This window comes from Sus scrofa, chromosome 2 (assembly GCF_000003025.6).
Source record: "Sus scrofa isolate TJ Tabasco breed Duroc chromosome 2, Sscrofa11.1, whole genome shotgun sequence".
Classification (NCBI taxonomy): Eukaryota; Metazoa; Chordata; class Mammalia; order Artiodactyla; family Suidae; genus Sus; species Sus scrofa.
In genome coordinates, this window is record NC_010444.4 from 90,734,250 (window position 1) to 90,759,713 (window position 25,464).

The following is a 25,464-nucleotide window of genomic DNA, read 5'->3' on the forward strand; positions in this document are numbered from 1 at the left end:
TTTGTGAAAACATTCCTTTCTTGGAAACTAAGACCTTTGTATCAGTTGTGCCTAAAGTTGCAAGGATGGAAAGAAAAATGTTCGTCAGTGAATCACTAGAGATGTTACTGAGAGCTGCTCTTCCTACTTGTATTGCTTGATTCTCAGATACATGAATCCTGGGTTAGGGAGAAACAGGATGGTACATTTATTGCTAAGTTATCTACTACCTCCTGGTCCATGTTGCCACAGCTTTGAAAGGTACCACCACCCACCTGGCACTATAACTGAGTCTGTAAAAAGCCATTCAGTTGTTCTGTCAATTAACTGCTTCAGGATGATGGCAACAGGGGAAGACCAGTGAATTCCATGGGCATGGGCCCATTGGCTACACTTCTTTTGCTGTGAAATGCTTGACTGGAAGCAATGCTATGAAATACCATGATGGTAGATAAGGCATTCTGTAAGTTCACAGATAGGGTCAGAAGCATTGTGGGCAAGGAAGAGAAATCCATGCCTATGGTAAGTGCTTATCTAGTGAGAATAATGTACTGCTCCTTCCATGATAGGAGCGACTAATGTGATCAACCCCATCAGGTATCTGGCTAATTATCCCTAGAGAATGGTACCATTTTAGGGGCTCAGTGTTGGTCTCTGCTGCTAGCAGTTTGAGTACTTAGCCGGGCTATAGCCTGATAAGCCTTGGTGAGCAGAAGTCCATTTTGCTAAGTTCATGCCTGTATCCCTGCCACTTTATTTGGGTCCATTTGGCAGTGGTAGAAGTTGATGGAGAAGTTCACTGAAAGCCACAGAACATCTCATCCTATTCACTCAACTATTAATCCTGCTTTGTTGAAGTCATGCTTTGGTGGGAATGGGACACAAAACTTTTTGCATTCAGTGCCCATTTAAAGATGTTTATCCAAATATTTCTTCTTAAAATCCAGGTGGACCCAATGTAGCTGCAAAAGTTCTTATTAGAAAAAGAGGGAGACAGGAGCGATACAATCAGAGTGGGATGTGGATGTAACAACAGTAGAGGTTGGAGTGATACAGGAAGAACCATGGACCAAAGAATGCAGGTGACCTCTAGAATTGGAAAAGGTAAGGAAATAAATTCTCTAGAGGCTCCAGAAGGAAAGTGGTCCTGTTGTCACTTTGATTTGAGGACTTCTGACCTCCAGAACTATATAAGTTTGTGTTGTTGTGAACCATTTAGTTTGTGGTGATTTGTCACAATGGCAACAGGAAATCCTGATGTGAAACCAGACCCAAAAGGAAATGACAAATGTTGGTGCAGAGTCTTCTCCTTCCTTGTGCCTTCCTCTTCCCCTTCCCACTCTCCATCATTCTCCACAACTGGCTCCATGCAAACTATTGAAAGGACAGAGTCATTGCAAGACTGCTTCTTCCACCCCTTCATGCCCTGTGTCCTTATGTAAACCCCTAGATACCTGAGGTTGCTTCTGAGTTATCCCTTTGCCCCATCAACATTTTTCATCAAGCCTTCATTTTAATTTTTCTCTCTGATAGAAAAATGACAAATTGTTAACGAATCCATGACTTCTGCTTTCAAATATATTTGAAACACATTTATGCTTTTATAGTGGCTTCTTGCAGACTGTGTCTAATCCACAGAAAGGGTTACTTTAATAGTGAACATTTCAGTATGGTGGCAGACTAATCCCAGGAAGTTTGGAGTCTCTCACATCACATCAGGTAAATGTCAGTCTGTGCACAGGGCTTTTTCTTACTCCTTCCTGCTTATTCCCAGTGTTCATTAGTATTTCTTGTTGTTGTATTGGGAAAATCATAATGTTTTCAAAGGTTTTTGTTGTTCAGGTACAAACGTGTCTGGAGTATTATTCGGGACCCACTGCTCATTGAAGTATCTAAGATCTCTTATCTTGTCTAGTTTATTTTGCTCTCAGGTTCTGTTAGACATGATAGTAGGACATTTTCTGCTGCTTCATCCTCCGGGTCACTAAAATTGTTGTGGCAGGTCTATTTGGTACTGATAGCCTGGATGAGTAGAGTTTGTTAGTGGCTCTGGAAAGACATGAGTCATGCAAGAATGGGAGAAATTGTTAAGAAAGATGCACTTCCATCTTTCTAGCCAAGGAATGTGAATTGAAATAATGTACAAAGAGATACTTTAAAAATATATTTTGATTGTCTTTTTGGCCACCTGCAGCATATGGAGTTCCCAGGCCAGGGATCAGATCCAAGCCGCAGTTGCAACCTAAGCTGCGGCTGTGACAATGCTGGATCCTTAACCTGCTGTGCCAGGCCAGGGATTGAAACTGCATCCTAGCATTCCCAAGATGCTGCCAATCCTGTTGTACCACATCAGGAACTCTTGATTTTCTTTTTTTATTCCAGCTTTATTGAGTTATATCTGACATATAACATTTTCTAATTTTAAACTGTAGTGTTGATTTGATACACTTACATGTTGCAAAATTATTACCACCACCATTAGCTAACTCCTCCATCATGTCACATAATTACTATATTTTGTGACAAGAACATTTAAGAGGCAATCACCTAGCAATTTTCAAATACATAATACAGTATTATTAGTTATACTAAACACAGACCTTAGGTCCCCAGAAATTACTCATCTTATAACTGGAAGTTTATAGTTAAAGAGATACTTTTAAATTGCCGTTGTCAAAATGCACCATCTCATACCCTGACAGTGTTTACAATGCTAGTCTTTGGATAGACTCTTCTCTTAGACTATTAAAACCAGCTGCCTCTGTTTTTCCAGCTTCTAATCTCCATTTTTGCAGCCATCCCAGTCCACAGTTATGCTTTGTGAGCCTGTGTCCTGGATTTGATCCTTTGTGTCCTAGACTTTGTATATTACAGAAGGAAACCAGTCAAGAAATGGAAAATAGCTTTTCTCCTGGCATCTTAGAGCAGAGATGAACTAAGCACTATTCCACATCTCTTTTGTGAATAGACTCTACCCAAACCCTGGTGGCCACCTGTGGTGGGCTCGTTGCAAAAATGGCCACTTTTATATCCCACTCTTTATCTATATCCCTTGTGATCTAACTGTGCAGTTGCTTCCCTTAAGAGGTGAGATATATGTCTCCAGCATTTGAATCTGGGGTATGCTGATGATTTGTTTTAGTCAATGAAATGCAGCAGCAGTGATACTGGATTGATTCGGAGCCTAAGCATACACCTGTTCGCCTGGAAACCTGCTCAGCTGCCAAGTAAATAATCATGGGGCAAAGACTGCTAGAGGATGAGAGACCACCTGGAAGAGAGAGAAGCCATCTGAGCAGAGGCCATCCTAGACTAGCCAGCACCAAGCTGACCCAGAAGCTGACCACAAATGTCTAGTGAGCCTAACTGAGACCTGAAGAACTGCCAGGCTGAAATCAGCCTAATTGCCCACCTGCAAAATCTTGGCTAAAAATTGGTTATTTTCAGCCTCTATGTCTTGGAGCGGTTTGTTATGCAGCCAGAGCTTACTGATTTGTCATCAAGGTTAGAAGCATTTCCAAATTATGATTTACATCAATCTCTGAGTAATCACACCTGCCACATAAGAGGAATGAAAGAGCAAAAGATGAACCATATATGGAAGAGAAGAGATATAAAAGGAAGAAAATATAGTCATGTTGCTCTTAGCCAGTTCTGATTATAATCCAGTTTCATCTCCCACTAAATAAATCACTTTACAATTTAATGAGCTTGTTTTCAAGACTCAGAAACTCCCCCACACTGGCTTAAGTAAGAAAAATTGTCTCAGGGATATCTCATCCATCCCAAGGATCTGGGATCCCAAGACCCACCTAAATCTTCATGTGCAACTGTCTCTAGAACTGGAATGTAGTCTAGAACCAAATCTGCTTTCTCTGCCTTGTTTTTCCACCTCTTTCTCTTTGGTATTAGATTTCTCATCACTTATGTATCTTTGCTTTACTTTTGCTCTCTTTGGTTCTCTGCTTGCACGTAGCTTCATTGTGCCCATTCCAAAATAGCAGCCTCAGACTCAAGTCCTCAGGACGTCCTAGCTCACCTTTCAGTTTGGTCCACTGCAGTCCAGTCAGCTGCGTTTGAGCAGTGATTGGCAGGGCCAATAAAGATACCCTTTTTTTTGGATGTTGAACATGTATCTTTTGTGAGAACCAGAGGACTGCATCAATCTTCTTCTTTGTCTTCTTCTTCTTCTTCTTTTTTTCTCTTTCCTTTTTATGGCTGCACCTTTGGAATATGTAAATTTCCAGGCTAGGGGTCAGATCAGAGCTGCATCTGAGACCAAGGCCACAGCTATAGCAACACCAGATCCACCAAATCTGAGCCTCATCTAAGACCTACACTGTAGCTTGTGGCAACTCTGTATCCTTAACTCACTGAGCAAGACCAGGGATTGAATATGCATCCTCACGGAGACTATGTCGGGTTCTTAACTCTCTGAGCCACAGCAGGAACTCCTGCCTCAATCTTCTTAATCTCTGCTACTGACAGGAACCATGTCTTACTTTTTGGAGCTTCTTCTTTTTCTTTTTGTTTTTTTTTTTCTAAATACCAAGTTATGAATAGATTTTTACTTTGTTTTCCACTGGAGGATCAACTTATGCATCCTTCCACTGGAAGAATGTAAGTAAGAATGATCTGCAATTTCCTTTCCTAATGAGGCTGGGACAGGGATTGGAAAGTCTTTCTTAGCCCAGGGTCTCATATGCCTTTAGGATGCTCCTGGTGTCCCAGGACTCAGGAGTTCCAGCCTCCCCTTCATATAAAACTAGTCCATAACATTCTATTCATCACCTGGGTCTGTCTTCCTTCCTTTTTTTTTTTAATTTTGTTTTGTTTTGTTTTGTTTTGCAGTAGTCAAAATCTGGAAGGCTGCTGATTGAGACGCTCTGTAGTAGCAATTATAGTAATATGGATTTTATGGAATAGAAGATTTTCAAAAATAAATCTTGGTACTGACATATGGTTACCAGGTCTATATTTTGCACACAAAGCCATTACAAGCTCCTCTATCCAATCATCATCATTAATGTTAGATTGAAACCAAGGAAATTGCCATTTTTGTAGGTCAAAAATAGCTGAATATTGGCAATTTCCTATGGTTCCACATAATATGTTGAAGATCCAGAGAACTATAGGAAGGATATAATCTTATAATGAAGGACTGGCCTTTCATAATGAATTTATTTAACTTTATGAAAATGCACTTTCCTTAATTTTCTTATTTCATCATGAGCCATGAACTCTTTATAATGTTCTGGTACTAGTTTTTGATGGGTCTTTAAAAAAAAAAAAAAAAAAAAAAAAAAAAACGCAGGTCTAGGGAAACATCTGTGTGATCTTCTCAGGGTCACTCTCATTCCTAAGAATGCCTCTGAGGCAGGGTTCTGGCCTTCCCTCGGTTCAAAGGGCAGTCATCTTCTCTGGGGCCCTCTCAGGCTGTTGTTGGATGAATTGTTCGCTTGAACTAAATTTGGGTTTTTTAGGGGACATGTTTGTAGCACCCAAGTCATTGTCCCATTCCCTCTTACAATGAACAAAGTCACATTCACAAATGGAGCTCCGGCAACCTCCCGTGGTACCTCAGTGAAATATGCAAACCAGTTTTTCGAGTTAAAGATACTTCCCTTTGGATTGTTCTTCTTGTACAACTTTTCTATCATCTCAGACAACACCCCCCCATCACCCTCTATTTCCGACCCAAGGGATCTTCATTTCTCTTACAAGCAAGATCTAGACAGATTGTATAACAAACTGGCTCTGGTTATTAAAAACATCTTTTTAGCTCTTGGCACAATAAGCATAACCACTACTGATGAAAAGAAGGTCTCTCCCATATGGTTCTCGAAGAAGTACAATTTTCTGAATTTACTGTACATGTGAAAACAATAAACAATTTGCATTTCTTTTTCTAGTAATTCAAACTCTAACCTGAGGGTTTTTAAAGAACGGGTTTGGTAATTTCTACATTGTACCACTCTCTGAAATATTATTGATTCTCAGCAAAATAACTAAGCCTTAGCCAAGTGTTTCAGTTTATCTCTCTTTTTTTGTGAATCTGTAAATGCGTCAGAAAAACGTTTACTGTAATGTTAGAACGTGCATGTGTTGGCATTAAAACTGTGGTTTTGTCCCTACGGGGAATCAAATGGAAGCAAAATTACAGTTAATTCCTGGTATCTGCGGTAATGGGGAACAGACTGAGTTTGTAGCAATAATATCTGAAACATTTATTTTAGAAATTAGGTTGAACCTTGTCCTATACTGTACCTTCTGCCAGAGATCCACAAGTAGTCAGGCTGCTCTTTTTCCTCCTTCCCCTGGTTCAGTCAGACTTTGGGTTAGAGAAATGACCAGCAGGAAAGAAGGGGAGAGTCAAAAGACTTAGCAATATCGTGACTGTTAGATTTTTCTCAACTTGTGGATTACAGCTCTTTTGTGCGAAAAGGAAACCATGCTGTAGTGAAAGAGCAGGACAATCTTCTGCCTCCTTTAGTGAGGTATCTTGTCTTTCCTTATGATTTAAGAGCTAATCGTCCACCAAAAATCATGTTACCACCTTTCCAAATTCAGTCTTCAGTTTGTAACTGGAAAAGGAAGCAAAAAGCTTTTAGAGCATTCTGGAAACTCTTTGAAGCTATTCTCTCAAAAAGAGAAGTTTTGAAATACAGCTGAACAGGAGGGAAGAATGCCAGCACAGAGCCTTCTACATCTAGCCAGTAGCCTGCAAGAGAAAGGATTTATTTTGTCTGGTTCAGTCTCTGATACTTTGGAAGAAAGATGATGTATAAATTCTATGGCCTCATGGCTCCCATAAAGGTTTTCGATAGACCAGAGGGGCAGGGGCACACGTATTCTGGATCTGGAATGTTTCCTGAATACAGAAAACTCACGCACTTGCAGAGACAAGAGTGCATTGCAGTTGTGGTATCCAGATGTAATGCTCCAATGATGTAAACTGCTTATTTGTTCCGGAACAATTATTGTTATCTGTTGAAGAAGACTTAGAAAATGACGTCCAGTTTTAAAGGTCCTGGAGAGTTTTGTAACTTTCTGCTACTCACAGAGGTAATCTTTACATAATTCTGCAAAAGCTTTATGTATATTATATTTTGTATATATTATATATTATAAATAAATGTATAGTTGTGTATAAAATTTGTATAATTATGATATGTATATATGATTATGATATGGCCGGAATAGGGAAAACCTTAAATAAATATATTAGAAACTCAAAATACAAAATGAAATGATGGTTTTATTTATTTACTTATTTATTTTCTCAATGAATTTGTTACATTTATAGTTGTACAATGATCATCACGATCCAGTTTTATACGATTTCCATCCCACAACTCCAGCGCATCCTCCCACCCCCTGAACTGTCTCATTTGGAAACCATAAGTTTTTCAAAGTCTGTGAGTCAGGATCTGTTCTGCAAAGAAGTTCATTGTGTCCTTTTTTCAGATTCCACATGTCAGTGAAAGCATTTGATGATGGTGTCTCATTGTCTGACTGACTTTACTTAGCATGATAATTTCTAGGTCCATTCATGTTGCTAAAAATGCCAGTAAAATAAGGCTGGGTATCATGTTTAGTCCCAGATGGTTCCTTTATAGTCAGGAGAGTTCTACTAAACAGTCGCATTTCATTGTTTGAATGTCAAAATAGAAACTGAATTAGGCCCCTACACTGTGTCTTCACACAGATTTTGGAAGGTTTTGCTACCTAGACCTTGTGAAATGTCCTTTGAGACAAAGAGATTATGTCTTCCATAATATATTCTGTAGAAGGCAATGAACGTTCTATGAACCAAGCTTTATAATCTCAGAACCAAGGGTTTCTCTTTCCTTCTGGTTTTCTGTATTTTCTTTGGGTAATGGAAAACATTTTCTCTTTCTATGGTTCATCTATTCAGTAGGCTCACTGCCCTGGGGGAACAGGCCTCATAGTTCTCAGGGTATCAGCTCCATTTGCTGGAGCAAAGCAGATATCATCAATTGGGGAGCTCTGATTCCCGTGGATAATAGCCAGGAAGATCAGGGAGGTGTGTAAGCAAATTCTATTTGCCAAGGCAAACCAGGGAGAATCAAACCAAAGAAAACACACAGCTAATGCCAAAGAGGGTGTTGTCTTTGGTACTTTCCAAGAGACATCACTTGTTCCTTGGTATCTCTAATGGAAAACGTGTCAGAATAAGTAAATTTATTTCCAGTTCTGTCCTACCAACAGGTTTTGCTGATTAAAATACTTAACCGGTTGCAGTCATAGTATGGAAAATGTAGACACACATATATTTTACTATAAATGATTCCCCCAAATCTACATTTATTTGTTTTTGGTGTTCAAGCTTCCTATTTATTTGTTTAGGCTGCACCTGCAGCATGTGGAAGTTCCCAGGCCAGAGATCTAACCCGAGCCACAGCAATGACAATGCCAAATCCCTAACCAATAGGCCACCATGGAACTTCCAAGATTCCTTTTTAGAATCTTCAAAATGTTTCCCTTTTAAGTAGATAGATTAACATATACAGTCTCTTTCTTCCGCACTCATAGAACCCTAAGTTTACGATTCATTGCTTTTCCTTCAGCTACTAATTGACTCAGAACAGAATGAAGTAGGCCTTATCTCTCATGATGTAAATGATGGACTTTTTAAAGTCCATGTGTCAGTCAGGAAAAAGTGGAGTAATACATTTTGTGTCTAGTCACATTCACTTGTAATTAAAGTAAAAAAATGATGCTTATATAATATTTGGGTAAAAAAAATGGTATTTCCTCTCTCTAGATAAACATATTTATATGTTCTTTATTTTTAGTTATATAATAAAACGTAACACATTTTGTAATAAATATCATGCGTAGGTGACCAGTGAATCACACTAAAATTAAGTTTTCCCATGTAGTAAACGTTACTCATTACTTATAATGACCAGCTTTTTAGGATAAAACTGAGAATATTTTTCAGATCATCTGAAACAAAACCATCCCTTGGTTTTGTATGAGATACTAATGGAATAAGCGAAATATCTTTTCTCTTTTGAATTTTGTTTTGATGGATAATTGGTGAAATCCTCCGTTTTTTATTTAGCGAATATATTGAATTCTGCATTGAAATGAGTGCATTGAGTAATTGAATACTGCAATTTTGAAATAGAGATGTGTATTTCACATACTGATATAAAACACCTTATTTCCTTTTTTTTGTCTCTTGCATATATTTTATTTTATTTTATTTTTAATTTATTTTTTTCCCACTGTACAGCAAGGGGATCAAGTTATCCTTACATGTATATATTTTTTCCCACGCCCTTTGTTCTGTTGCAATATGAGTATCTAGACATAGTTCTCAATGCTACTCAGCAGGATCTCCTTGTAAATCTATTATAAGTTGTGTCTGATAAGCCCAAGCTCCCGATCCCTCCCACTCCCTCCCTCTCTCGTCGGGCAGCCACAAGTCTATTTTCCAATAGACTTTTCTGTGGTGATGTTCATTTGTGCTGGATATTAGATTCCAGTTATAAGTGATGTCATATGGTATTTGTCTTTGTCTTTCTGACTCATTTCACTCAGTATGAGATTCTCTAGTTCCATCCATGTTGCTGCAAATGGCATTATGTCATTCTTTTTTATGGCTGAGTAGTATTCTATTGTGTATATATACCAATCTTCCAAATCCAATCATCTGTTGATGGACATTTGGGTTATTTCCATGTCCTGGCTATTGTGAATAGTGCTGCAGTGAACATGCGGGTGCATGTGTCTCTTTTAAGTAGAGTTTTGTCCGGATATATGCCCAAGAGTGGGATTGTGGGGTCATATGGAAATTCTATGTATAGATTTCTAAGGTATGTCCAAACTGTTCTCCATAGTGGCTGTACCAGTTTACATTCCCACCAGCAGTGCAGGAGGGTTCCCTTTTCTCCACAGCCCCTCCAGCACTTGTTATTTGTGGATTTATTAATGATGGCCATTCTGACTGGTGTGAGGTGGGGTATCTCATGGTAGTTTTGATTTGCATTTCTCTAATTATCAGGGATGTTGAGCATTTTTTCATATGTTTGCTGGCCATCTGTATATCTTCTTTGGAGAAATGTCTATTCGGGTCTTTTGCCCATTTTTCCATTGATTGATTGGCTTTTTTGCTGTTGAGTTGTATAAGTTGTTTATATATTCTAGAGATTAAGCCCTTGTCAGTTGCATCATTTGAAACTATTTTCTCCCATTCTGTAAGTTGTCTTTTTGTTTTCTTCTGGGTTTCCTTTGCTGTGCAAAAGCTTTTCAGTTTGATGAGGTCCCATGGGTTTATTTTTGCTCTAATTTCTATTGCTTTGGGAGACTGCCCTGAGAAAATATTCATGATGTTGATGTCAGAGAGTGTTTTGCCTATGTTTTCTTCTAGGAGTTTGATGGTGTCCTGTCGTATATTTAAGTCTTTCAGCCATTTGGAGTTTATTTTTGTGCATGGTGTGAGGGTGTGTTCTCGTTTCATTGCTTTGCATGCAGCTGTCCAGGTTTCCCAGCAATGCTTGCTGAATAGACTTTCCTTTTCCCATTTATGTTCTTGCCTCCCTGTCAAAGATTAATTGACCATAGGTGTCAGGGTTTATTTCCGGATTCTCTAATCTGTTCCATTGGTCTGTCTGTCTGTTTTAATACCAGTACCACACTGTTTTGATGACTGAAAACACCTTATTTCTGAAAAATACCCATTATTTGTATTTTTCCCAAAGGACATCTTCCTTTTTAGCTAATTTGAAACAAATGGTCAGTATGCACATTGAGCAACTAGCAAAATTGTCAGAAGTTTGGCATTATTTTATTAATATCAAAGTGGTATTAATTGTGTATTCAGGGATTATCAAATACTTGAGCCACATAATACCATCTAAATTATGGTGCATACGTGGAAGTAAATTATAGCACTTATTTTATTAATATTCATATATTTTATTAATATATCTACATACTTATCACACATACTTTTGATTTCTGATGCTGTGCCTATGAGGTCATTTGGATCCATATAGCCTTATTATTATATGTAATAATTTCTTGCTGGCACTGATTTTCCAACTGTGGATTTTTTTTTTCTTTTTTTTTTTCTTTTGGTTTAGGAGGACTAAAACATTGGTGTTAGAATTGTGAGAAACTGGACAAGTCATATAGATTAGTTTTATGTCATTTAAGACTGCAAGTAAGACAGAAAGTAAGATTGCTATAAGATAGTTAGGACTGATATAAGACAAAGCAAATATGAAGTGTCTATTATTAATGTTCTGTAGCATTTGTCATTCTTATAATAGATATTTGTAATAAGTGATCTCTAATTTATTCATTCATTCATTTACTCATTTATTTGTTCATTTATTCAGCAAATAAATATTGAGCCAGATACTCTGTTAGGTGCTGAGAGAAAATTCAAATACAGACCTTGCTTAGAGTTTGATGGTGTAAAAGGTAACATTTATTGAATATCTAATCTACAGTGACCTTTAGAATTCTGACATCCTGCAACTCTAAGAACGATTCAATTAGGTCATGGAGTCGGTAATCCTGCTGAAAGTCTGAGTCATAAGAGTGAGAGCCTTCCTAGTCCTTGCTCACCTCCTCGAACTTGGAGCGCAGAGGTCTGGGAAAGGTGACATGGTGGGATGTTAGTGGGAGAGCAGGTGGCTACCCTTGGGAAGTGCATGGTAGGGATCCGTTTATTTTTGTTGGAGGACAAGGGTAGCTCTATGTGTTTGTAAGTTACTTTGAAGCTGATGATTATGTTCAGATTAAGGAAGTTCCCGTCGTGGCGCAGTGGTTAACGAATCCGATTAGGAACCATGAGGTTGTGGGTTTGATCCCTGGCCTTGCTTGTGGGTTAAGGATGCAGCATTGCCATGAGCTGTGGTGTAGGTCGCAGATGGGGCTTGGATCCTGTGTTGCTGTGGCTGTGGTGTAGGCTGGTGGCTACAGCTCCGATTTGACCCCTAGCCTGGAAACCTCCATATGCTGCTGGAAGCGGCCCTAGAAAAGGCAAAAAAAAAAAAAGACAGATTAAGGAAGAGCAAGGTTCAGATCTCCTTGTCTTTCAGTAATTAAAAGAAAGTCAGTGTAAGCCTGGGAAATATGCAAACCAGAAGAACACCTCTGGAGTCTTTTGGTTTGAGGTCTTTCCATTTCTTCTCTTGCCCAAAGAATGTTTTTCCTCTGAGACCTTTAATGTATGGAATGAGAAGTGAAAGAGATGCCTTGAGGCCAGTGAACTAAAGGAAGTCACTTTTCTGAAAGGAATTTATGTGTTAACCCCTCTCTAGTCTCTGGAATGTCTTGGGCTTGCTACTGATGGAGTGGAGATAGTAATCCTGCCCATAGTCGTGTTTCTAAATGAACAACTCCTGGACGCACTGAGTACTGTTCTTCACACAATAGATTTGTTACGGGACTAAACAGAGTAACAATAGATTATTTGACTAGGTGTTAGTGCAGCATTCTTTTTAGGATTTGATGGAATATGACCTATGAACCAAGATGTGGATGTGCTGTATTGTATGGGTTTTTTGACCATGAGTGAAAACAGACCATGAGAATCCAGGTCTGAGACTGTACAGATGTCTATCACATTGTGAGGTGTTAGATGTCTGGGACATGAAGAGATTGTGAGGCACAGGCTTATTGAATATCTTTAGAAATGTTTTGCTGAAAGCAGTAATTGGCCCTTGCTCGAGAGGTGTATTAGGAGAGGCTTCCATTGCCAGTGAGCATGGGAAGCCAGAAAAGTCTGAAGCTTGGGGAGATTTTTGGAAAGTGTAGTTCCTCTGAGAAAGAGGACAGAGAGGCTGAAATTTAATGAACTGGACACAAAACTGATGCTCATGTGGATGCTGACGAATGGCAAACTATACGTACTGGGAAAGTGACTCTTTTTAATATGAACCTTGATTCGCAAGAAGAGCAGACAGACAGTGAGAAGTTCTAGAAATGAGCAGTTCACATGGGGAAAGTGAGAAATGTTTGAAAGAAACAAGTAAGTAGAAGCATTAAAAGTGAAGATGTGTGCATAAGGAACTCATTGTCTACTTCAGTTTATTATATATATATTACAAATATATACAAATAATTTCCCCCCCCCCACCAGGGAGAAGGAGAAAGAGCAATAACAAATATACAACAATTCTTTCTCCTTCTCCCCCCCACTAGGGAGAAGGAGAAAGAGCAGTAACAAATGTACAAATAATTTCCCCACCACCACTGAGAAGGAGAAAGAGCAATAACTTTTTTTTTTTGATTTTTTTAGAAAAATTTTTATTGACATATATTTGATTTACAATGTTGTCTTAATTTCTGCTGCACAGCAAAGTGATTCATATATATATATATATATACACACACACACACACACACACATATATATACACACTCTTTTTCATATTCTTTTCTGATATAGTTTATCGTAGGACATTGAATATGATTCCCTGTGCTATGCAGTAGGACCTTATTGTTTATCCATTCTATATATCATATTTGGCCTCCCAATCCTTCCCTCTCCCACCTCCACCCCCTTCTTAGCAACCGCAAGTCTATTCTCTGTCTGTTAGTATGTGTCTGTTTCATAGATAGGTTCATTTTTGTCACATTTTTGATTTCTATTGATGTGTTTTCTGACTTTATGTTTTTACTAGTCAACCTTCCTATTATGAAGCTCTAAGCCCCTTAGCATTTTAATAAGTTCTTTTTCTCAGTGCTATGAACTTTAAGATTGGGCTCACAAGAGGCTAAGATAAATTTACAATTCCGTTTTGTACCATTGTTTGTATAATCACTTCCTCCCCAAACTGTCAAGTTAAAATATTTGGTGGAGAATGCAAAAGCCCACGTAAGCTGATTCAGGTCTCACTTCCTTGATAGAACAAGAGGAGAATTTAAATACATAGGACTATGAGGCCATAATTTATTAACTACTGGAGTCTCTGAGTCTCTGAATTCTATAGTCAATTTTCATTCACTTACCTTGAAACAAAAGCAAAAGATCTACTTAGAGTGACCAATTGTCTAGCCTGGGAACATCCCATATGCCGCAGAGCAGCCCAAGAAATGGCAAAAAGACAAAAAAAAAAAAAAAGAGCAATAACTTTTAAGAGTCAGATGGGAGTTCCGTTTGTGGCTCAGTGGTTAACAATCCCTACTAGGATCGATGAAGATGAGGGCTCAATCCCTGTCGTCCTTGCTCAGCGGGTTAAAGATCTGGCATTGCTGTGAGCTGTGATGTAGGTTGCAGATGTGGCTCAGATCCAGCATTGCTGTGGCTGTGGTGTAGGCCAGAGGCTGCAGCTCCAATTTGACCCCTAGCCTAGAAACATCCATATGTTGTGAGTCCGGCTCTAGCGCTATTTTAGACCATGTATTAGGTAACACTGACGGGGATCAAGGAATCCAGCATGTGGTTTAGAGCACAGAGCTTTGCCCGTATCTATCTCAGGAGCAGTGGTCCCCTGCCCCCATATTGTACACTGATGTACACTGAGTCACTTCTTTTGGGGATGTGTCCAGAACCATGTATTCTGACCTCTTCATCCTCTCAGATCTGAGGATGGGAAGGATCACATTGAGGCTGCCATTTTCACTGTTGATTATGTGATGCAACATAGAGTCTGGGATGAATTAGATGCAGGATTGAGGCTTGCCAGGTGGCATGCAGGATGTATAATGAGCATCTGCAAGAGTAGAGAAATACCTGTGAAGGCTTCTTTGTAAATTCATTTGACTTCATGTTCACATACAACTTAGGCAATGAAAATAAATTTCAGAAGCGTTCAATTAATTTTGAATAACCCTACAGGTGTTTAATAAATATTTGAAATGAATAAGTTAGAAAGCAGTGTTTATTACATGTCTAGTATGTTCCTAGAACTCTGATAGAACTATAGAAAATTCTTTTAAAAGCTCCAAGGAGTTTATAATTATGTCGACTTGTTTAAAAATGGATGTACTAAAATTCTTAAATTTTTTATTTGACAAACATTTATATAAAAATATTAAGTGTCATGGATTTGGGGGGATGCTTTAGAGATATTAGTTATAGCTTCTAGATTAAATGACCCAGTGACTGGAAGTGAATTTATATAAGCTTTTTATAGATGTCTTCTTGAACAGAGGAATACAAAAGGTTGGATATGCACCGTGAACTTATGAAAGCCTAAAAAATGGACTTTGATCTAGTATTTTTCACATCCAGAGTGTGCTCTATTTGTAAATTTGTCAAGGAAGCAAAATTTACCTACATATTACTCTGCCTTCACGTGTGAACTGAGCCCTCAATTTGTTTCTTGCTTCATAAAGTCTCTCTCTCTCTGACTCTTGATTGAGTTTATCTACCTGTGACTCTAAGACACTGGATTAGGCCACACACTGATGCCGTTGTTGGATGGCAGGAATTATGGTAGGCTGTTTAGGGAGCTATATGGGCTATGTTTGGGGGAGGTGTCCAATGATTCTTCTTGTGTCTAAAGTTTCTGTCTTTCATCGATGGAAGATGTAGTGAATTTAACCAATTAACATGATGGTTAGGTGCATGCTAACTGGAAGTTCCCCTCACCTGTCATAAGAAAACTCAGACCCATGAGTAAATTAGGTTGAAAAATTGGGTTTGCAGGGGCTTCTGTTTACCCACGGGATGGTTTAAAACATTCAAATTGAAGTTACAATCCCCATGCTGCCTTCCTCACCAAAGCAGACATTCCTCTAGTGGAGGCGCCGACCTGATCCCATCCAAACTCAGTGTCATTCCTAGAATAGCTAACGACCACTGCTAAACATTCCCCAAGTAAACCCAGCTAAGAATAGTGTCTTATTTCTAGAGCTCTGACACGAGAAACTCAACACCCTGAGCTCAGATAAGCTGAATTTTTTTTTCGAGAGCTTTGTCTGAGTGAGACTGAGAAGGGTGGAGTCTGAGAAAGTCTCAGGTTGATGGAGAGTCTAGCAAGACTCCCTATATCATCTGTGACACGGCATTGAGTGATGCTGTATGAGACTAAAAGTGCTTGTGGATATGCCTGCATGCTGAATCAACTGCCTGTCAGTGCCTTGGGCACCAGAGAAATGTTCATTAACTGTGCCCAACAATCAAATTAAAATTTCACTCTTACCGTCTTGCAGTTTTTAAACACTAGTTGGTACTCTCCAATACCATTCCTGCTTGTGCTGCTGCAATTTGTTGGAAGGCTGAAGCTGCATCTTGATTTTTTAAGCCAGAAAGACATATTTCCTTTTTAAAAGGTTCACCTTATAAGGGCTTATCATTATTATTAGTTATTTATTTTATTTTTAAAGTTTTTTAAAAGAATGTTTATTTACTATTTATTTACTTATTTACTTACTGGCTACACATGCAGCACGAGAAAGTTCCTGGGCCAGGGATCAAACCCATGCCACAGCAGTGATTCCAGCCACAGCAGTGACAACTCCAGATCCTTAACCCACTGAGCCACCAGGGAACTCCAAGAAGGGCTTAATATTAATCCCCAAATTTACTCTTACCTTGTGATTGATAAGGTACTTGATCTTCCTAAAGACTTTGAGAGATCAAGAATTATCATCTTTTTTTAAACTTTTTATTAATGAGAAATAGAGGCTCGGATGGGTGCCTACTTATGATTCCTATTTAGCAAATGGCAGATATGGAACTAGATCCCAGGTCTTTGGACTTTCTTGTTTGATGTTCTCATTACTGCATCCCGTCTCTGCCCACATGCCCAAATATCCAAGGCCTGACCCCCTACCTGCTCCAGCTCATGTATCTGCTTTAGCTTGGCAAGAAAAATGCTTTGGGGCTAGGGATGGGTCTCTACCCACAGCTCAAAGTTTGAGGCAAATGCTCTAATTTCCCCTAGTATCAAAAAGGATAATTTCTGTTATATTCCTTGCATGATTTTCTGTAACCCATGAGAATATCACAATATTTTTTTTGTCTGAAACACAAATCGTATTGTTTCAGAATAGCTGTATTTGTTTAGCATAGATGGTTTGCGTTTAGACTGCCTTATGCTTTCTTCTCTGGCCTGAATTATTTCTTCCAAGTTAGAATATTTTTTCTTCTTTGGCGTTCATTAAAAATCATCGGCAACATGGCCACCCTCCAGAAACACTTCTGTAATGCCAGCCACAGGACTCAGTGTCTAAAAATAAGAATTGAAAATGAGATTTAACTTAATGCTCAGAAAGAAATCTTTCCATGTGTTTTTACTAAAATTTGGTAAAACCTATTCTAGGGAAAAGTGTGAAAGACATGAAACCTTTATTGCTATTTCCTATAAAACTTTGGCTGAGTAATTAGCTAATTCTCTCCTATTAGCTGTGTTTCATTCTTTAACTTAAGGTTATGTAAGTTCTGAGGAGATTCCCGTTCTGTCCAGAGCCCACAGCAGAGGGGGCTTCCTGAGAAGAAGCAAGGCTCCTCACTAATGATTCCCAAGCTCTTGAAGTTTATGTTTTCACTTGGCCATCATTTGTTACTTCCTTTATGGAACTGATTAAACTCACTAAATGATGAAACATGAAATCAGATAGTTTGGGAATAGTGTGGGCAGTTTAAAATTTGTTAGAAATCTAGCAAACTGTAAAATAGTCCTATCTTGCCTATTGTAATAATGCTGACTTGAATACGGGAGTGCAGCCATCTCTTTGATAGTTACCAGGAAGTAGAATCGCAGGATCATAAGCTAGTTCTATTCTTAATTTTTTTTTTTTTTTGTCTTTTTGCCATTTCTTGGACTGCTCCCGCAGCACATGGAGATTCCCAGGCTAGGGGTCGAATTGGAGCTCTAGCTGCCAGCCTATGCCAGAGCCACAGGAACGCGGGATCCAAGCCGCGTCTGCAACCTATACCACAGCTCACAGCAACGCTGGATCCTTAACCCACTGAGCAAGGGCAGGGATCGAACCTGCAACCTTCTGGTTCCTAGTCGGATTTGTTAACCACTGCGCCATGACGGGAACTCCTATTCTTAATTTTTTGAGGAACCTCCATGCTGTTTTCCAGAAAGGCAATATAAAGTTACATTCCTGCCAACAGTATCAGAGGATTCTCTTTCCCCACAGATTTGCCAAAACTTATCTTTTGATTTTTTGATAATAACCATCCCAAGACGTGTGCGGTGATAGCTCACTATGGTTTTAATTTGCATTTCCCTGATAATTAGTGATTCTGAGCATCTTTTCATATACCTGTTGGCCATTTGTATGTCTTCTTTGGAAAAATATCTATTTAGGTCCTTTGACCATTTTAAAAAATCTGGTTATTTGTTTTTGTGCTATTGATCTGTGTGTGTGCCTTATATATTTTGGATACTAACTCCTTATCAGATGTGTGGTTTGCAAATATTTTCTCCCATTGCATAGATTTTGTTTTCATTTTGTTGGTTCTTTTGCTGTGTAGAAGCTTTTAGTTTGATGTAGTCTCTCTTGTTTATTTTTGCTTTTGTTGTGATTTTGGTGTCAAGTCCAAAAAATCATCAACGAGACCAAGCAAATTTTGTAGCTTTAGTTCTTATGTTTAAATTTTTAATCTGTTTTGAGTTGATTTTTGTGTATTTATGTATGATTTAGAATAAAGCTCCAGTTTTCTTTTTGTGCAAGTGGATATCCAGTTTTCCCTGAGAAAAGGAGATGCATCCACTGTGGGCAGCATGGATCCCATGGAATGGCACACAGTTAGGCCTCACAGACGACCTGTCACATAGTCTGCACTCTTTTGGTAAACTGAACATGTGACTTGTCAGAAACATTTTTCTTCAGTGCTTTAGCATGTGCCTTGTAAAGGAAATTTAATCCATATGTGTCAAAGATGCATTTACACTTAAATCATTAAAGCATTGTTCTGAGTTTTTGATGTCTAACAAGTCTTTTGACTTTTTCCAAGCAGTTCTAAGTGCTCTGCCAAGGGCATATCTAATACCCAGGACCAGAAAATTCAGATTTTCTCTTTTCTCCTTGGGTCTAAAATCCTTGCTTCCATCTTCAGGAAAAGTTCCTTAGTTCCCTGAGTGAAGAACTGAGTTCCTACTTGCTCCTGTTTCTTTGCAACTTAGAGCGGGGGAGCTCTGGAAGGGCAAAATAGGATATGGCCTGATTTACACATCTGGCCCCGATCTGGGCCTGTTTTCTAACTTGGCAGGAGAAACAGGATGTATTCTACTTTCATCTACCTCTGCTTCATTGGATACATTGTTCAGGGCAAACACCAGATAATTCTGAGTTCATCCGGTCCATGGAAATGGATAGGAAGAAGTCCCGCTTCATTCAAGGATTTGGGCAAACGTATTAAAGAGCATGATACTCAGAGAAGAAGTATTATATTTCCATTCTTTCCAAGACTAAAGCTACTCTGACACTGGTGGATCTGTGTTTTGTCAACAGTCTTAGGTCCCTCATCTTACTAACAATTCTGTTCTCTTGGTTAGTTTGGGGCTGGTTGTAGGATGACATAGGGACGGCTGCCACCAGAGGGCACCTCTTTCGGTATCTCTTCCCTTCATTTTCTCTTTTGACGTTTTTCTTTAACTTTTTCCCCTTACTAATCACTGCTTGGAAACTGTCCCAGTTTCCTCCGGTCATCTAGGAAAACGTGGATAAATTAAGTCCCGCGAAGTTGTTACTGAGAAGATGCTACTCTCCCAGGACTGGTGAGAGGCAAGGATTCTGTCCCTTTTATTTCTGTGTCCCTGGTGTCTTATACAGTGCCTGGCTTACAGTTGGTACCCAGGTCATGTTTACTGAATAAATATAGTATCTTTGTATATGAGACAGTCAAGCTAAATTCAAAAGACTGAGCATCTGACCATGAAATTTCAGCTAACCTAATCTCAACAAATATTCTTGTCTTTCATATTTCCTCTAGTAGCCTCACCTTTTCAAACCTTAAATCCACAGTGGAAATACACCAACTAATGGCAGCCTATGGGACACTGCTTTATGGTGGAAGTCCTTCCACCGCTCTCCATTCACTGCAGGGAGAGTAGGAAGTGTCCTACTCTCAGGACAGAATGCAGCTAACCCTTCTCAGTCAGTTAGCTTGTTCTTGTGTGGAGGTAGAATGTGGGGCCCTCATTTGCTTTTTGTCAGATTCTGGTCTTTTCTCTGTGGGTTGAAGTTCTTACCTCTGTAGTGGGAGGGTTAGGCTAGTACAGTCATTCTATAGCTTTCATTTAAAAATTTAAAAAAGGAGTTCCCGTCGTGGCTCAGCTGTAATGAACAGGACTAGTATCCATGAGGATGTGGGTTCAATCCCTGGCCTTACTCAGTGGGTTAAGTGTCCAATATTGCTGTGAGCTATGTTGTAGGTCACAGATGAGGCTCAGATCCCATGTTGCTGTGGCTGCGGTGTAGGCCAGCAGCAGCAGCTCTTATTCAACCCCTAGCCTGGTAACTTCCATATGCCATGGGTGTGGCCCTAAAAAGACAAAAATAAATAAATACATAAAATTAAAAAAATTTTATTATATTGTTTATGTACAATGTGATATTTTACAGATGTATAACAGTGACTCACAATTTTAAAGGTTATACTCTGTTTATAGTTATTATAAAATATTGGTTATATTTCCTATGTTGTTCAATATATCCTTGTAGCTTATTATATACTGAATAATTTGTACCTCTTAATACTCTGCTCTTCTCTTGCCCCCCCCTTCCCTTTCCTCACTGGTAAACACTAATTTGTCTCTGTATCTGTGAGTCTGCTTCTTTTTTGTTATACTCCTTAGTTTTTTATATTTTTTAGATTCCATATATAAATGATATCATACAGTATTTGTCTTTCTCTTTCTGACTTATTTCACCTAGCATAATACCATCCAAGTCCATCTATGCAGTTGCAAATGACAATATTTCCTTCTTTTTTTATGGCTGAGTAGTTTTCCCATCATATATACCACGTCTTCTTTATCCATTCACCTGTTGATGGACACTTAAGTTTCTTCCATATCTTGACAATTGTAAATAATGCTATAAACATTGGGGTACACATATCTTTTCAACACATAAATTGGTGTTTTGGGTTTTTTTCCCCAGATATATAGCCAGAAGTGGAATTGCTGTGTCGTATGGTAGTTCTACTGTTATTTTTTTTGAGAAACCTCCATACTGATTTCCACAGTGACTATACCAATTTACATTCCCACCAACAGTGTATGAGGGTTCCCTTTTCTCCATATCCAGACCAACATTTGTTATGCTCTTATTGATGAAATCCATTCTAACAGGTATGAGGTGATAATTCATTGTGGGGTTTTTTTTTTGTTTTTTGTTTGGGTTTTTTTTGGCTGCACCTGCAGCATGTGGAAATTCCAGGGCCAGGGATCAAACCCTTGCCACAGCAGTGACAATGCCAGATCCTTAACCACTAGGCTACTAGGGAACTCCATTTAAAAAATTTTTTTATTGGGGTATGGGTTGATTTACAATGTTGTGTTAGTGTCAGGTGTCCAGCAAAGTGAATCAATTATAAATCTATATCTATATCCCTTCTTTTAAAGATTTCTTTGCTTCTTTTCTCATGTCATTATTACAGGATATTGAGAATCCCTGTGTTAAACAATAGGTCCTTGTTAGTTATCTATTTTGTATATAGCTGTAAGTATATATTAATCCCAAACTCCTAATTTATCCCTTCCTCTACGCTTCCCCTTTGTAACTTTAAAGTTTGAGTCTGAGATCTGTAAGTCTGTTTCTGTTTTGTAAATAAGTTCATTTGTATCATTTTAAAAATTAGATTCCACATATAAGTGATATCATATCATATATGTCTATCTCTGTCTGACTTCACTTAGTGTGAAGATCTCTAGGTCCATCTATGTCTCTTTAGGATTTTGATTTGCATTTACCAGGTAACTAGCGATGTTGAACATCTTGTCATAAGCCTACCTTTTATTTCACGTGGCCCTTTTTCTGAGCATAGTCAGACTTTAGAAGGGATTTGGCTTCAGGTTACTTGGGAGAGGGACATATCCAGTGTATTTCTGGCTCTCCCCACTCGTCTCTCTACTACAGTTTTGAGAACTCTGTAAGCCCATTCAGCCGCTGATAATGCCTGCTTCTTCTGCTGATTTTTAGTAGACTCCAACAGTTAGAAGTAGGTAGGAACTGGATAGCTCCTTCCCCACACTCTGGCCACTGGCAGAATTCTACCATGATCACATATTTGTTAGCAGTCACTCATGCAACTGGTTTCATGAGGTCTTTGTCCCTTTAGGTACTCAGCCCAAACACTTTGCATGAATGCTTACTTTAGGGCAGATAAAACAGTGTTCTTGGAAGCAAAAAGGTCTTTTAGTTTGAATAGGCAACATAGAAGACTGAACCAGGCCATGGGTCTCACACTGAAGGTGACTGTGGCCAATTTTTATACTTTGTTCATTTAAAGGTTGAGGTGCCTTATATACAGTTTTCATCTGACTGCATATCTGGAACACCTCTTATTTTACCAATGAAAATTTATCTAACATCTTTATTCAAATTAAACTTCTGTTGCACATTTGGAAAAGACATATTGAAAGCTGATTGCAATAGACTTCTCAGATTATGACTGATTAAGGTCTTTTAAATTCTAACTAATCGCTTCTGGGAAGTTCAGGTTAGTTAAGGTTTACTTGCCCTATTTGAGGGCAAGTATTTTAGAATAAATTAGACGCTATAACAGAGCATTGAGAACTGATAGTCTTTATTATCCCATCAATAAGATATGATTAGACTCCTTCTATATGTATATAAAGGACTAAAATGTCAAACTAAAACAATTTTGAACCCAGGTTAGAAAGTTGTGCATGATTCTTTTAACATCAAACAATATGCAAGATGGTCTCAGGCATCTGCTGTTTTTAATGTGCTCATTTTAAATGAAAAATTGAAATCATGTAACTGAAATTATGTAATCAGTTTATTATTCACAACACTGTGAGCATAGTTTTTTTTAAGGTCTTGACATTTTTGAATAAGTCTTTTTGATAGTTTTTAAAATTATATAATACGGCACCTTTGTGAAATCATGTATTTGTATAAGGGAATGTGTTTTAGTCACAGCAGGGGAATTTCATCTGACTCATTCAAGCATGACTCTTATATTTGTTAGGAATACGATCATTGTATTCTCAAAGTAAAATATTCTTTTACTCTGTCATTATATATTGTGATTTTTAGATACAGAATTAATTTCTGTCATATCTTGCCAAAAAATTGGCCACATTTCCAAGGAATCCACATTATTTATTCATGCTCTGAGCATTTTTCTGAATAAAAAGGTCTCCCCTTTATTAGCCATGCCTAAATCCAGACCTCAAAGTCCATCAGTAAAGTCCATCAGTAAAGTCCAGCAGGGTATACATGTGATGGTTAAATGTGGTGGTAGGACGTCTTGTTTCATTCAGTCTATAATTCTCTCGCCTATGATGTGCCAGTCACTGTACTGAGCACAGAACTGGAGATGTGTGCACAGCAATAAGCCAACAGATGTGTCCTCAGCCTCCTGAGCTTCAGCCATGAACCAAAGGGGCATGTGCATTAGATTAACATGCTTGATGACAATCTCATGTCTTCCCATTCCAAGTTCCACTGTGAGGTCAGTGGTTATCTTGCCCATTTTGTTTTCATGATGTGTTGGGGGGGGAAATAAAGGTAATAATTCTGTATGTAAAAACCTATATCTATAGCTAGCTAGCTAGCTAGCTAAAGTCACATACACAAAGATGGAGTGAAACAATCTATGTGCCAGGCACTATAGAAGTCTCCCTGGGAGATTACAATCATTCTCAAAGTTTTATTTGCTACCCATATACTGATGACTTCAAAATATTAATCTATATTTCTTACTTTTCAGATTGTGTATAGAAATGCCTTCTGGGCATCTCTACTCAGACATACTAAGAACCTCAAATTCAAGGTGAACCAAGGGGTTGCTTCTCTAGACCTGTGTGTCTCATCCTCTTTCAGTCAATGGTGGACCCTGTGTGGAGGTATAAACTTGAGAGTCATTCTAGACTTTTCACATTCTTTGAGTCGACATCCAACCCAAGGACTACTGATGTCCTGTTGCTGTGTGGGGAGCCCCAGCAGCGACTGGGTTATATTTCCTGGGGACTTGAGTTGGACTCAGGTTGATTTAAAGAATATGGAAGACATGTTCCCTCTTACCTAGGTTTGTGGACCAAGTTTATGTCTGTCATATTATCATTTTTTGGCATAATATTTGACATGTATTTTTTCTTATCCCATAGATAGCTGACACTGATATAAGTTAGTACCCTGTGCACATCAGCTCATTTAATTCTCACAACAGTTCTTGTGAGTTGGTCCCATTGCCATCTTTATTTTGCAAATGAAAGAATAGTGACGTAAACAACCTGCCTTACCTTCTGGCTAATGAGTGACGGAATCCGGATTTAAACCCGAGCAACTGGATCTTGAGTCCATGCTCTCACCCTTGGCCCACCTGCCTCACCTGTACTAGGGTGCAGGTGGATGGCATCCATCCATTTGAGGATCATATCTTGTGCTTCTGTCCTCTTCATGGGGCTTTACTCAATGAGGAGCAGTAGAGGTGATCAACAAGTACAGGTCGATTCACTGGCACCGTTAAGTACTTACCTTCCTCTGGGAGGAGCCCGGCTCCTCAGTCCTAGCCCCCACCTGACATTGTTTGGCCAAGAGGAGAAGGGTGGTTTGAGATGATCTCCTTTCCATCTTAGTCTCCCATTCTCCTGGCCTTTTTGCTGCTTGCCCAGCCATGGGGAGAGCAATAGCTGCATTACCCACAGCTGGCTCTGTGTTCTTTCTGTGGTTTTGGTCTTTGGGGCTCTGTAAAGGGGTATACAGTGGAGAGGTGAAGGCGTTCGGGAACTCTCAATGCTGCAGTTACTGTCTTTTCTCTGATAAACTCTGTAACCTTACTCCCAGGAGATTCCTTGGTGCCTGGGACAGGAATCTAGGGAAGCCTCAGATGAATAGCAAGGATATTTGGGGCTGTGGTGGTCAAAGACGGAATCCCCGAGAAACATTAGCTCATGATCTTTGTTAGAAGGCACTTGAAAGTCTCTTCCAGTGCAGAGCAATAAGGCCCCTGTGGAGAGCTGATTCCCTCTCAAACTCGCACGCGTGTTTCCTGGGGAAGCGGTCACGTCACCTTTTGTGACTTGATTTGAAACCATTGAAATTGAACGTGCCATCTGGATAGAAGCGCTCTGTGCCGGGCTGTCGGCACAACAAGGGTGACAGTGTGAACCCTCACGGCACGCCACACCAGAGCCTGGCCAGGGACGACAGAGGGCAATTCATGCCCATCTGGGGCCGTTCCGCTCTGTGAACTGTGAGAGGAAGCCACATGACTGAGGGCTTTTGTAGCTCAGGGGCCAGAGGATGAAATATGAACCATTTCTGTTTCCTTGCCTTGTTCCCATCTAAGCCCAGGAAGTGGCATGGGCTGAGGGCTGGGGGCACAGTGGCGCAAGC

At 39.1% G+C, this 25,464-nt stretch overlaps 1 protein-coding gene across 7 annotated transcripts in view; it reads left to right on the forward strand.

Annotated features, from left to right (window-relative positions):
• ATP6AP1L (ATPase H+ transporting accessory protein 1 like) overlaps nucleotides 1-7,220 on the forward strand; it is a 60,488-nt gene extending 53,268 nt beyond the window's left edge. For all 7 annotated transcript variants that reach the window (XR_002341797.1, XR_002341802.1, XR_002341796.1 and 4 more), the window contains one exon: nucleotides 927-7,220. The gene's annotated coding sequence lies outside the window, so the exon portion shown is untranslated. The remainder of the gene's footprint in view (nucleotides 1-926) is intronic.